The sequence below is a fragment of the Manacus vitellinus genome, unplaced genomic scaffold (assembly GCF_001715985.3).
Source record: "Manacus vitellinus isolate BGI_N305 unplaced genomic scaffold, ASM171598v3 scaffold_46_pilon, whole genome shotgun sequence".
Classification (NCBI taxonomy): domain Eukaryota; kingdom Metazoa; phylum Chordata; class Aves; order Passeriformes; family Pipridae; genus Manacus; species Manacus vitellinus.
In genome coordinates this window covers 1,570,707-1,580,409 of record NW_021940578.1, presented here as the reverse complement: position 1 = coordinate 1,580,409, position 9,703 = coordinate 1,570,707, and the positions used below count along the sequence as shown (strand labels likewise).

Genomic DNA, 9,703 nt, shown 5'->3' with positions numbered 1-9,703 from the left:
ACAGCCAGTGATCCCAGGCAGCCTCCCCTGGCTCAGAGGGGCAGGAAAAGGCTCCAGAACAAAATTCCAGCTGTTGGTTTCCTGTTCTGCCCCGGGTTGGTCACTCTAGGAGGGCAGTGCCTGGCAGGGGACTCACCCTGCCCCAGTTAAGGCTCCACAGATTCAGTGCTTGGGAGTGAAAAGCCATTTCCATAAATGAAGGTTTGAAATCAGGGGCAAGAAAGGTGGGGACAAACATTGTCCAGCAGCAGCCAAACCCCAGGAGGGGCTCACAGGGAATGGCTTAAACTGTTGGGAATCTCCTGAACACATTTAACAGTTAAATTGTTATTTCTGCAGAGTGTGTAACGTGTTTCTAATTCAGAATAATTAGAACTGTCCCTGTGGCAGCCCCAGAGACACTGATGTGGGGAGGGGGCTCTGCAGAGTGTGTGAAGGTGCTGGAGGAGAGGGAGCTCTCTGTGTAATTTCTGAGGCTGCAGCACCTCAGTCAATCCCACTCACATGGAATTCTTTCCCTGCTGCACTCCCTGGGCTCTCCAGCCCGGAGTGCAGGAGCTGCCACATCTCTCACTTCATCTGTGCTTTAGTTTCCTTTAAGAAGTTCAAAGGGAGAAGAGGTGTTTCATACAGGCTGTTGACTCTCCCTGTACTTACAAATATATTACTACTTGTATATTCAGTTTAATTACTCCTTGTTTCTATTACTGAACGAAGACTTAACGAAGGGAATAAAAACCAACAGCAATAACATTCATATCTATGGAGCAGCTAACTCTATACATAATATTCTGCTTTTCAAACAGAACTAGCCAATGTAAAAAAAACATTAAAAGTAAATTCAACATGTAAATACTTTTTTTCATTTTACACTGTTGTATTATAAGTGTATATGGTGTTTACTTTTTCAAAACTCTTTCTTACCTGGTAGTTGTCTTGTTTTATGAGTTGTGTTTTTAACTGAGAAGAACCTTTGCTGTCTGTTAGGAAAAAAAAACAAAACAAAATCTTTTTGCAAGTTTTCAATGTGGGTTACAACCTTTCTCCATCATTTGCATTTTACTTGTCCTTATTTTCACTGTAAAGTATTTTATTACCAAAAGGTTGATTTTGTTCCATTCTGCCCTCTCAGCAGTCATGTGTTTTAGAGAGAAGTTTTTTTTGGTTTTTTTTTGTTGGCTTGGTTGTTGTTTTGTTTTTGGTTGTTTTTTTTTTTTTTTTTTAAATCAAAAGAACTCACAGAAATGACATTTTTTCAATTGAAGAAAAATAAATCTTTACATTTATAATAGCCAATAGCATTTCAGCACATTTTTGTTATCCTGGTCTCTCCTATGCTGCTGCTAATGACAATATTATGACTTACTCTACTATTCTAGAACTATTTTTATGTAAGTAATGTATGCTTTCTTGTTTATAAATGCCTGATTTAAAAAAAAATAAGAAAAAAGCTTGGCATATTTATCTATTTCGCTGTGTACCTTGATAGTCCTTTTCCACCCCCTTTTCCACATCCCCTCCCCCCCAATGCAGATAATATTGTAAAATAAAGGACTTTATGAGATTATGTATGAAAATAGCTATGCTTATATACCACAGTGACTGAATGTACAGTGTATAGACGCATTACCGAAAATAAAATTGTTTGTCCAGAAAACACTGACGGGCTCGGGGCTGTTCTTGGGGTGTCCCGGGCTCAGCCCCCCAAATGTGCTCAGGCAGCCCCTGGTCCTGCTCAGGGAAAGAACCTTCCCCAGATCCTGCAGGGACACTCCTGGGAGGGGGCTGGAACCGAACTGGGAATCCTGCATTCCACTGCCCGGGAAACTGGGACACTGCAGTGACATTTCCTTGGGATGGTGAGAATTGGGAGCACAGAGGGGTTTGTTCCGGGCCAAAGAAAAAGAAATGCAAGAGGGGAAAATGCAAAAAGCAGAAGATGGAAACATATGTGAGAGTAATTCTCTCCTGGGTTTCTGAGAAGTGGCTGCAGAATTTCCACAGCCCCGGGACGGTTCTGAGATGCCCCCAAAGAGCAGTGGAAAAGCCAGAGAATGAGCAAAGGGCTTGAAAAATAAACCTTTACTTCTTATTTGTGCCTCAGCCAACCCTGCTCTCCAGGGGTGGGGGCATGTCCCAAACAGGCCCACGTCACTCCCTTGGGAAAGGCTCCTGGGCCCCAGATCCCACCCACTGCTCCTGGCAGTTCGGGTTCTAAAATTCAAAGTTCATTGACAGTTACCTCCTGCACAGCTGACACATCTTCTCAAGGTTCCTGATGTTCTTCAGCAGCACACTCAGAGGAACAGGCTCCATTACACAAGGAATATGATTTCCACAGGAATTCCTCTGCCCAGTGTTCCATGGGATCTCTCAGCATTTGGGACCATTGGAGGAGCTGGTGCAGGGCAGGACTTGGCCCTGAAGGAACGAGCTGGTCCTTCCCAGAGAATTCCTTCCCATGGAATTCCTGCTACAAAACAAACACCAACCCAGATTTGGGTTGGTAACAGCAGAGGCTGCAAACATCATTTTGTGCTCCATCCCCAAGGACCTCTGAGTGCAACAACACAAATTGGGAAAGCCCAGGCCAACTGTTGGGTGTTGGTGGTTAAGGGGGTAACTGGGTTTTGAAAATTACTAGTTTATTGATTTCCTAACTGAAATTATCTATTTTAAATTTTATTAACAATAATTTTATTACTATCTGCCAGAATAACTTCAGTTTACTCAATATAACACCCAGAACACCGGGAATGAGACCTGAACCTCCTGCAAGGAAGGGACAAAGGTGTGGAAAATGCCAGGAGTCAGGGAGGCAGCAGAAGCCCTGGAGTGTTCCTGGTGATCTCAGGGAACTCCAGGCACTGCCAGGGAAGAGCAGAATCCAACCAACCCCAGCTGGGTGACGTACATACCCCTGGAATTTTTATGAGCTGGCTTATGTGCACTGCAGCCTACCTGACTGCACTGCAAATTCCCATACACTTTTATTTGGGAGGGAACAGTTTCCACAGCTCCCTGGGCTGGGCTGAGGGAGCAGAACTGTCCTGCACAGCATCTGGGGGGTCTCTGGCTCATGGTTTGCAATTCACTTCTGTATTTGTTGAGTCAGCTCCTTGAGGTGGAACCTGGAGAGCTTCGTGCTTTGAGTGCTTCCCCAGAGCCATCCTGGCCCAGCTCTCCCAGTCCTCTGGCTCCTCCACCTCCCACCCCAAGGCTCTTCCCTCTCCCTTACCTGTGACCTGCTGGAGGAAAACTGCACAGAGCAAGAGGAAACCTGCAGGGCTCAAAGGAAAATGAGGTTTTCCAGCCTCAAAGGAGGTCAGATGTGCAGTGTCCCCAGTAACACTGTCCCTGCTGGGGCCTCCATGGATCCACATCCCTGTTTGCTCATGGTCCAAGCAGGAATCACCCACCAAACCTCTCCACAGAGGCACTGGGGGCCTTTGCAGTGTCAGCAGAGGCAAAGTGTCCCTTCCCAGGCAGTGAAGCTGTTCAGAATTCCTAAACCCAGCTCCTGGATTTCAACATTGCTTTGTGAGAGGAGTGACCAGTTCCTTTAGTTACCTCTCCAACCCACGAGGGGAGTGCAGGGGCAGAGGGACTGATGAGGGGGAGGCACCAAACCCCTCCTGTTACATCTCCTTGCATGTTAAACCCCAACCCTGTGCCCAAAATTCCAGCCCCTGCCTGGCAGCAGCTCCCAGGGCAGGATTGCCCTGCAGTGCCAAGGGATTCATCACACAGGGCAGTTTTAGGCAGTGGAGCTTTCCTAGTCCTGGCTCTGCAGTGTGCAGTTCCTGATGTCAGCCCTGCTGCTCCCCCTGCAACCCTCTGCACGGAAAAACCGGGCTGGGATTGCGGCTCCACCAAGGAAAGGACGTGGGATGGGATGTGAGGCAGACACAGGATCCCACCTGGGCCTGGGGCTGTTGGATAAAAGGTTCCCTGTGGGAATTTCTGAACTCCTCGTGCCCACCCCAGTCCTGCTGCTGTCGGTGCATTCCCAGGAAGTGTCCAGGGAGCAGCAGCTCCCACTGCCCTGCCCAGCCCGGGGCACAGCACACACAGCCCTGTGCCCAGCCCGGGATCCCACACTGCTCCATTCCCGGGGCACACACCCCCGGGGCAGGAACTGATTCCCTCCCTGCACTCCCTCCTTCCCTCCCATCCCTTTTCCCACATCAGCAGCCCGTGGCTCAGGCCCTGCTGGTGATGGATCCCTTGTAATTGCTCTGAATGGATTATCCCAGCCATGGAGAGGCATTCCCAGTGCACAGCTGGAATCAGGAGCACTCACACCCAGGGAAGGACTCGAGCAAGAGACAGCTGGCTCTGGCCCCTGCCTTGTCTCTCTGCTCTTGTATTAAGCCTAACTCGATTTATTTATATTTTTAATACAATAATATCTAGGACAGCCACTGAAATCAGGGTCCAGATGGGCTCAGTGCCATCCCAACCCCCAGAACCAAACTGTGCCTCTGACAGCAAACAGCACAACTCAGGACTCAAGAGGAGTGACCTCCCACCCTGCTCAGACCTTGCATTTAGCCAAATAAGAATCCACCCCTTTCAGTGGGTAACAGTACCCAAAAACTGGGAAATCAATCCATGCATATTCTGGCAATTACTGGCTAAAAGACATCAGATGGAATGCTTCTCTCCTTACCTTACTGCTGCCTTCCTCCCTCTGCCAGTAGTTTGTTTACCAGGATCCCAGTGACACTCTAATTTGTATGGCTGGGGGGAGAAAAAACATGAATAAATAAGTGTGAGACAGATTGTTACACAGGAACAAAATCCAGCAACTGGATCTGCTGTACATTAATTTTGTGCAATTTTCTGTAGCAGCCCAGTACTGAGGGGCAGCAGATCCACATCCACGGGGCTTAAACTGGAAATGGGATCAACATCAAAGAGTTTTGCCCTGCAAACTTTCATTGGGGTAACATAAGGAATAAAGGGAAACAGCAGTGCCCTGATGGGACCCAGCAGGGCAAAGCTGACCCTGTTCCATGTTTTCTGCCACTGGGAGGTCTCAGTCACTGGGGTTTCCTCCTCCAACACCAGTTTTCCTCTAGGATTCCTACACTATACACAGCAGCCTGTGGGCAGGGGAGAGGGGACAGTGGATTTGGGAGCCACAGGACACCCTGGGCTCGTGCAGCTGGGAGATAACGTGCTGTGCAGGTCACTGGCTCTTAAGCACTGTGTTATCTGCCTGTAACACACACCTTGTTGTGTCTCACTGCTTAATTACAGCTGATACACAGGCCATAATATCGCTTATCGTTAGCCAGAGGATGACAATTACAATTTAAGATTAAACTGTTTCCTTTTTTCCTTCAGCCAAGTCTCTGTGACACTTCCCTGCCCAAGAAAAGACTTGCACATGCAGAACAAATCCACATGTTAATTGGTGATGTGGCCTCACAAGGATGTGTCATTTTGGGAGCACAAACTGCACGTGAACACCAGGAGCACTGACAGAGCCCTGAACCTGCAGGGGCAGCAGGGCAGGCCTGGGGAGCCCCAAGGCAGCACTAAATCAGTGAAATCCCAGGATGTGCAGGTTCCAGCCTGGGCACTGCCCAGAGCAGTGTCTCAGCCTGCAGCCAGCCCAGTCCTCCCCTTCAGCCACCCCTTCTCCAGTCAGCCTGCACTCCCTCAGCCTCAGCCCTCCATCCCTGTCCCTGGCTCTGGAAGGGCTGTCCCAGTGCTGTGGGTGACCTGGGCAGAGCACCCACCCTGCCCCTGCCCCTCTCCTGCACTGCTGCAGAAACAGGGCCCTGGCTCACACTTGATGTGAAAAAAAGGTTTCCTGGAATTTCTGAGGGCTTTTGTCAAGAGCCTTTGTCAGGGCTCCTGTTTCAGAAATGGGCACAGCTGACAGAGATCCCAGAGCTGGAAGCAGTTTGGACTATTAAAGGATCAGCAAAAAACGCTGAGTCTGCACAAGCTGAACTGTCATTAAGTAGCTTCTCCCTCCCCACAGAACAGGGCTGTGTTACTGTGCACAAACACCACGAGCACGCAGAGACTGCTGGAAAATATTCTGCACTAAAACCCACGGAGGCCCGAGAGCAGGTTTAACTACTGATCACCACCAATAAAGCTTAAAGACTGAACAGGGACTGCATTTCTGCACCTCTGCTGAGCATCTGAGATGCCCCCAGAGCAAAGCCTTCCCCTGCTGAACACAACTGTGATCACACAGGGTTGGGATGCCTCGGGATGTCAGAGGGCAATGGTTTAAATCTTGTGCCCTGTATTTTGTCAACTCCCATTTATCCCACCCAGCACAGGGGTATGACACATAAATCTTCCAAAAATGTCTTCTGATCTTTCACCTACAGCAGATTAAAAATAGCCCCGAGCAAGAGCTTTTAGCATTTTGTCATAGCAATTTCTCCATCAAACAAGATAAATCACCAGCTCCATGGGGAAGGAATGAACCCACCCAGAGACCTGATAATGAAAGAGGCTGAGTTCCACCTCCAAGAAGCAGGAGCTGTGCTCCTGCTGGAAATCCCCACTGAGCTCACGTTGCAGCCCAGGACACGTCAAGCTCATCCAGGGAGGCTTTTCTTTCCTCCCTGCACACCTTCCATTTCAGCCTCAGAACAGCTTTGGGAGCCCAAGAGAAAGTCTCGAGCCCTGTTTTGGATTTTGCAATCCTCTACCACGGCTTTGGGCAGAATGCCCATTGCCAGTTTCGTTGAGACAACAACAACATTAAATGAAAGATGAGCACACAAAGGAAAACTTGCTTATCACAATTATACTGAAAGATACCTGTGATTTCTGCCACTCATCTTTTGGTATATTGTTGGTTATTCACATTTGGGTAGAACTTGGAGGATGGAAGGGAGTGTGAGGTTCAGCCCCAGCCCCAAGTGGTTTGTGACACACCAGGGATGCCAAGGGAAGGGCATTAGGAGGGACTGACCCCTCCACCCCACACAAGTAGGTCATGGGAACTCAGCACATCCCCCAGAGCCCTTCCAGCACTGGAACAGGCAGCATTCCCCCTTTCCTTCCAGCTGCCAGTCACCACAAGCCCATCTTATCTGTATCCTCAGGATGCATTAGGGACCAAAGGGCTCTGACACTTCCAGCTCCTGCCCACTCAAATCCAGGCACAGAGGGGGACTCCTCCTGCCTCTGCTCTGGAGGGAGAGATCTGGGAGAGATCTGTGCAGGATCTCCTGTCCCTCCCACGGCACGAGGATCCAGTGGATCTCAATAAGAGGCCCAACATTCTGCCTGTCCCTCTGTCCCTCTGTCCCTGCCCTCAGCCCCACACCACGTTTCCAGGTTATAAGCAGTTTATATGGAGGCAATGAACTATTCTCAGGCCTTATAAACGTTTTACAGGTCGGGGCACAACACAATCATTTACCAGAGCAGCTTTTAATCATTGACCAGCTGGGGTTGAATGGGACTGGGTGTGACCCCAAGGCCTGGCATCGTGGCTGCCCCACTGGAGACTGGCCCAGGGATCCCACAGTCCAAGGATTAACCACACACCCAAGGGCAGGGACAGACAAGGTTCCCAGCCAGGAGCTATGACAGGCTGGAGTCACAGAATCACAGTCAGCACAGGGAAGTTCACTCAACCTCCTGATTTTGTGACCCAAATGTCTCAGATCTGACTGTTCATCATCTCCAGCTCCAATGATGGAAGCAATGGGATGTTAAAGACTGGGAGGGATATCAGGGATCACACCAAAGCTCCTGGTATGGTGCTGCAATCTTCAAGTCCCCTGAATTTCAGGCATCCTGGTGCTTTTCTTGAACACCCAGGAGTGATTCCTGCCCTCTCTGGAAGGATACAAAGGAACAGCTTTATTTCCTTGGCACTTTTAGTGGGATGAGTAAGAAAGTCCTAGGTGAGCTCAAACTGCTGAATGTCCTGGTATTTTCAGACAGCTCAAATGCTTCTACAACACAAGAACATTATGGAATACAAAACATCTCTTTACTGTAAAACTGACACTATTTTGCCCTGGCAACAACCTGCCCATTGATGGAGTTTTTCCATGGATTTCTTTTCCCCTCAGCATGAATTCCAATCCTGTGCCCTTATGCCATATTTCAATTATCCATTACACAAGTGGTCTTCCTGCGTTAAATCTGATTTAGGAGGAGTTCACAACACGGGGCATCTGCACAAGAGCCCTCCCTGCAGCAAACTCTCCTCCCCTGCCAGTACTTCCCAAGCTTCAGGACTCCTCGGGATTTGCTCTCCCATCTCCCCCCTTAGCAGGTGGGTGTTTTCCTCATGGAGCTGTGCAGCAGCAGAGCCCATTTCCACTCTGACCATCTTCTGTCCTGCAGATTCATACTTGGGTGATAAATCAGCCACCCTCCAGCTCTGACCTTTGAGCTGACAGAGCCCAGGGGTTGCTGCACACCCGCTGAAGGGACTGTTCTCTCACCCAAGCACGTGCTGAACACTTCCCTGAGTGGAGAGGGGTGACCCCTGGGCAGGCTGGCCCTCAGGGTAACCCTGGAGCTACCACAAGTGTCTGGGCTGTGTTTGTGCAGCCTGATAAGCTCTAATCTGATCGAGACTTCCCCCCAGGGCTGCCTGCGTCAGCCAGGGGATATTCCAAGGGTGCTGCTTATCTGGCTGAGCACAAATGGAAACTCATTCAGGGAACTCAGAGATAAAGCTGGGGAGGGACACAGGAGATGAGGTTATCACAGACACCGGCAGGCCTGGAAAGCCCCACCTCGTCATTAGAGGGGCAATTAGAAGATAAAGTCATGATAGACCTTCAGAAGTTGGACAGGTGTCTCATTCCAGTTTGAGCCACTGGATGTAAAGCACTGATGAGTCCTCAGAAGTCTGGGTCCCAATGGCACTGATTTCAAAGTGCAATCAAATTTATATTATGCTCTTCTAAGAAATTGTTCCCATTCATTCTTCATGAGTCGTTGGAACAAATGAATCTGCAAATTTAGGTTATAAAGTGAAGAACCATGAGGGAAGCACAATCCATATTTCACATTGTGATGGAACACCAGTTCCCAGAAGGATCCCAGCACCAAAAATGAGCCCTTCAGATTGGGGTGGGACAACAATTAAGGCACCTTTGTTCACTCCCCATACAGGGAACACTCCTGTCCCTCTCCAGCAGACTCAGTGACTGCCATGGGGACCCACTGCCTCCAAAAACGTCTCTCTGAGTTAAGCCACTGCTGACTAGCAATGAAACTTCAGACAAAAATATTTCCCTTCTCAAGACACGCCAGGGCTAAAGGAAATCTAAAACAACTCCTTCTTCTTCCTGTATCTTGAGAACTCCTCTGCAGCAGAGCCCCAGCCCCGCAGGACGGGCTGCGTGAGACCAGCCCAGGGCACTTTCATTTCCCCAGCACTCAAACGCTCCAATTCCCTCCCTCCCAGCAGAGCTGGGCTCGGCCCAGCCCCTCTCTCAGTTCTCAGAGGGTTTGTTTCCCACAGCTGCTCTTCGGCCAAGCTGTGAATGAACCTGAAAATTCATTTGAAAGCCCCTCTCTGGTTTCTCGTGCTTTCACAGTCACAGAGCAGCTCCTTCCTCAACACTTGCACCCCTGCAGGGAATTCCCCTGGCCCAGGGGGAGAGTCACCAGGAAGGTTGGGAGACCCTGAGAAGGGTTTCATCTCCAGTGAGGTACAGGGTTAAGGTTCTACCAGAACCCAGCACAGACC

General features: G+C 49.4%; 1 long non-coding RNA gene across 1 annotated transcript in view; it reads right to left on the bottom strand.

Moving 5' to 3' along the window:
- Window positions 1–4,698: 4,698 nt before the first annotated feature.
- LOC108640865 overlaps window positions 4,699–9,703 on the bottom strand; it is an 87,518-nt gene continuing 82,513 nt past the window's right edge. Inside the window, exon 4 of the long non-coding RNA XR_001921556.1 lies at window positions 4,699–4,743. This is a non-coding gene — a long non-coding RNA (uncharacterized LOC108640865). The remainder of the gene's footprint in view (window positions 4,744–9,703) is intronic.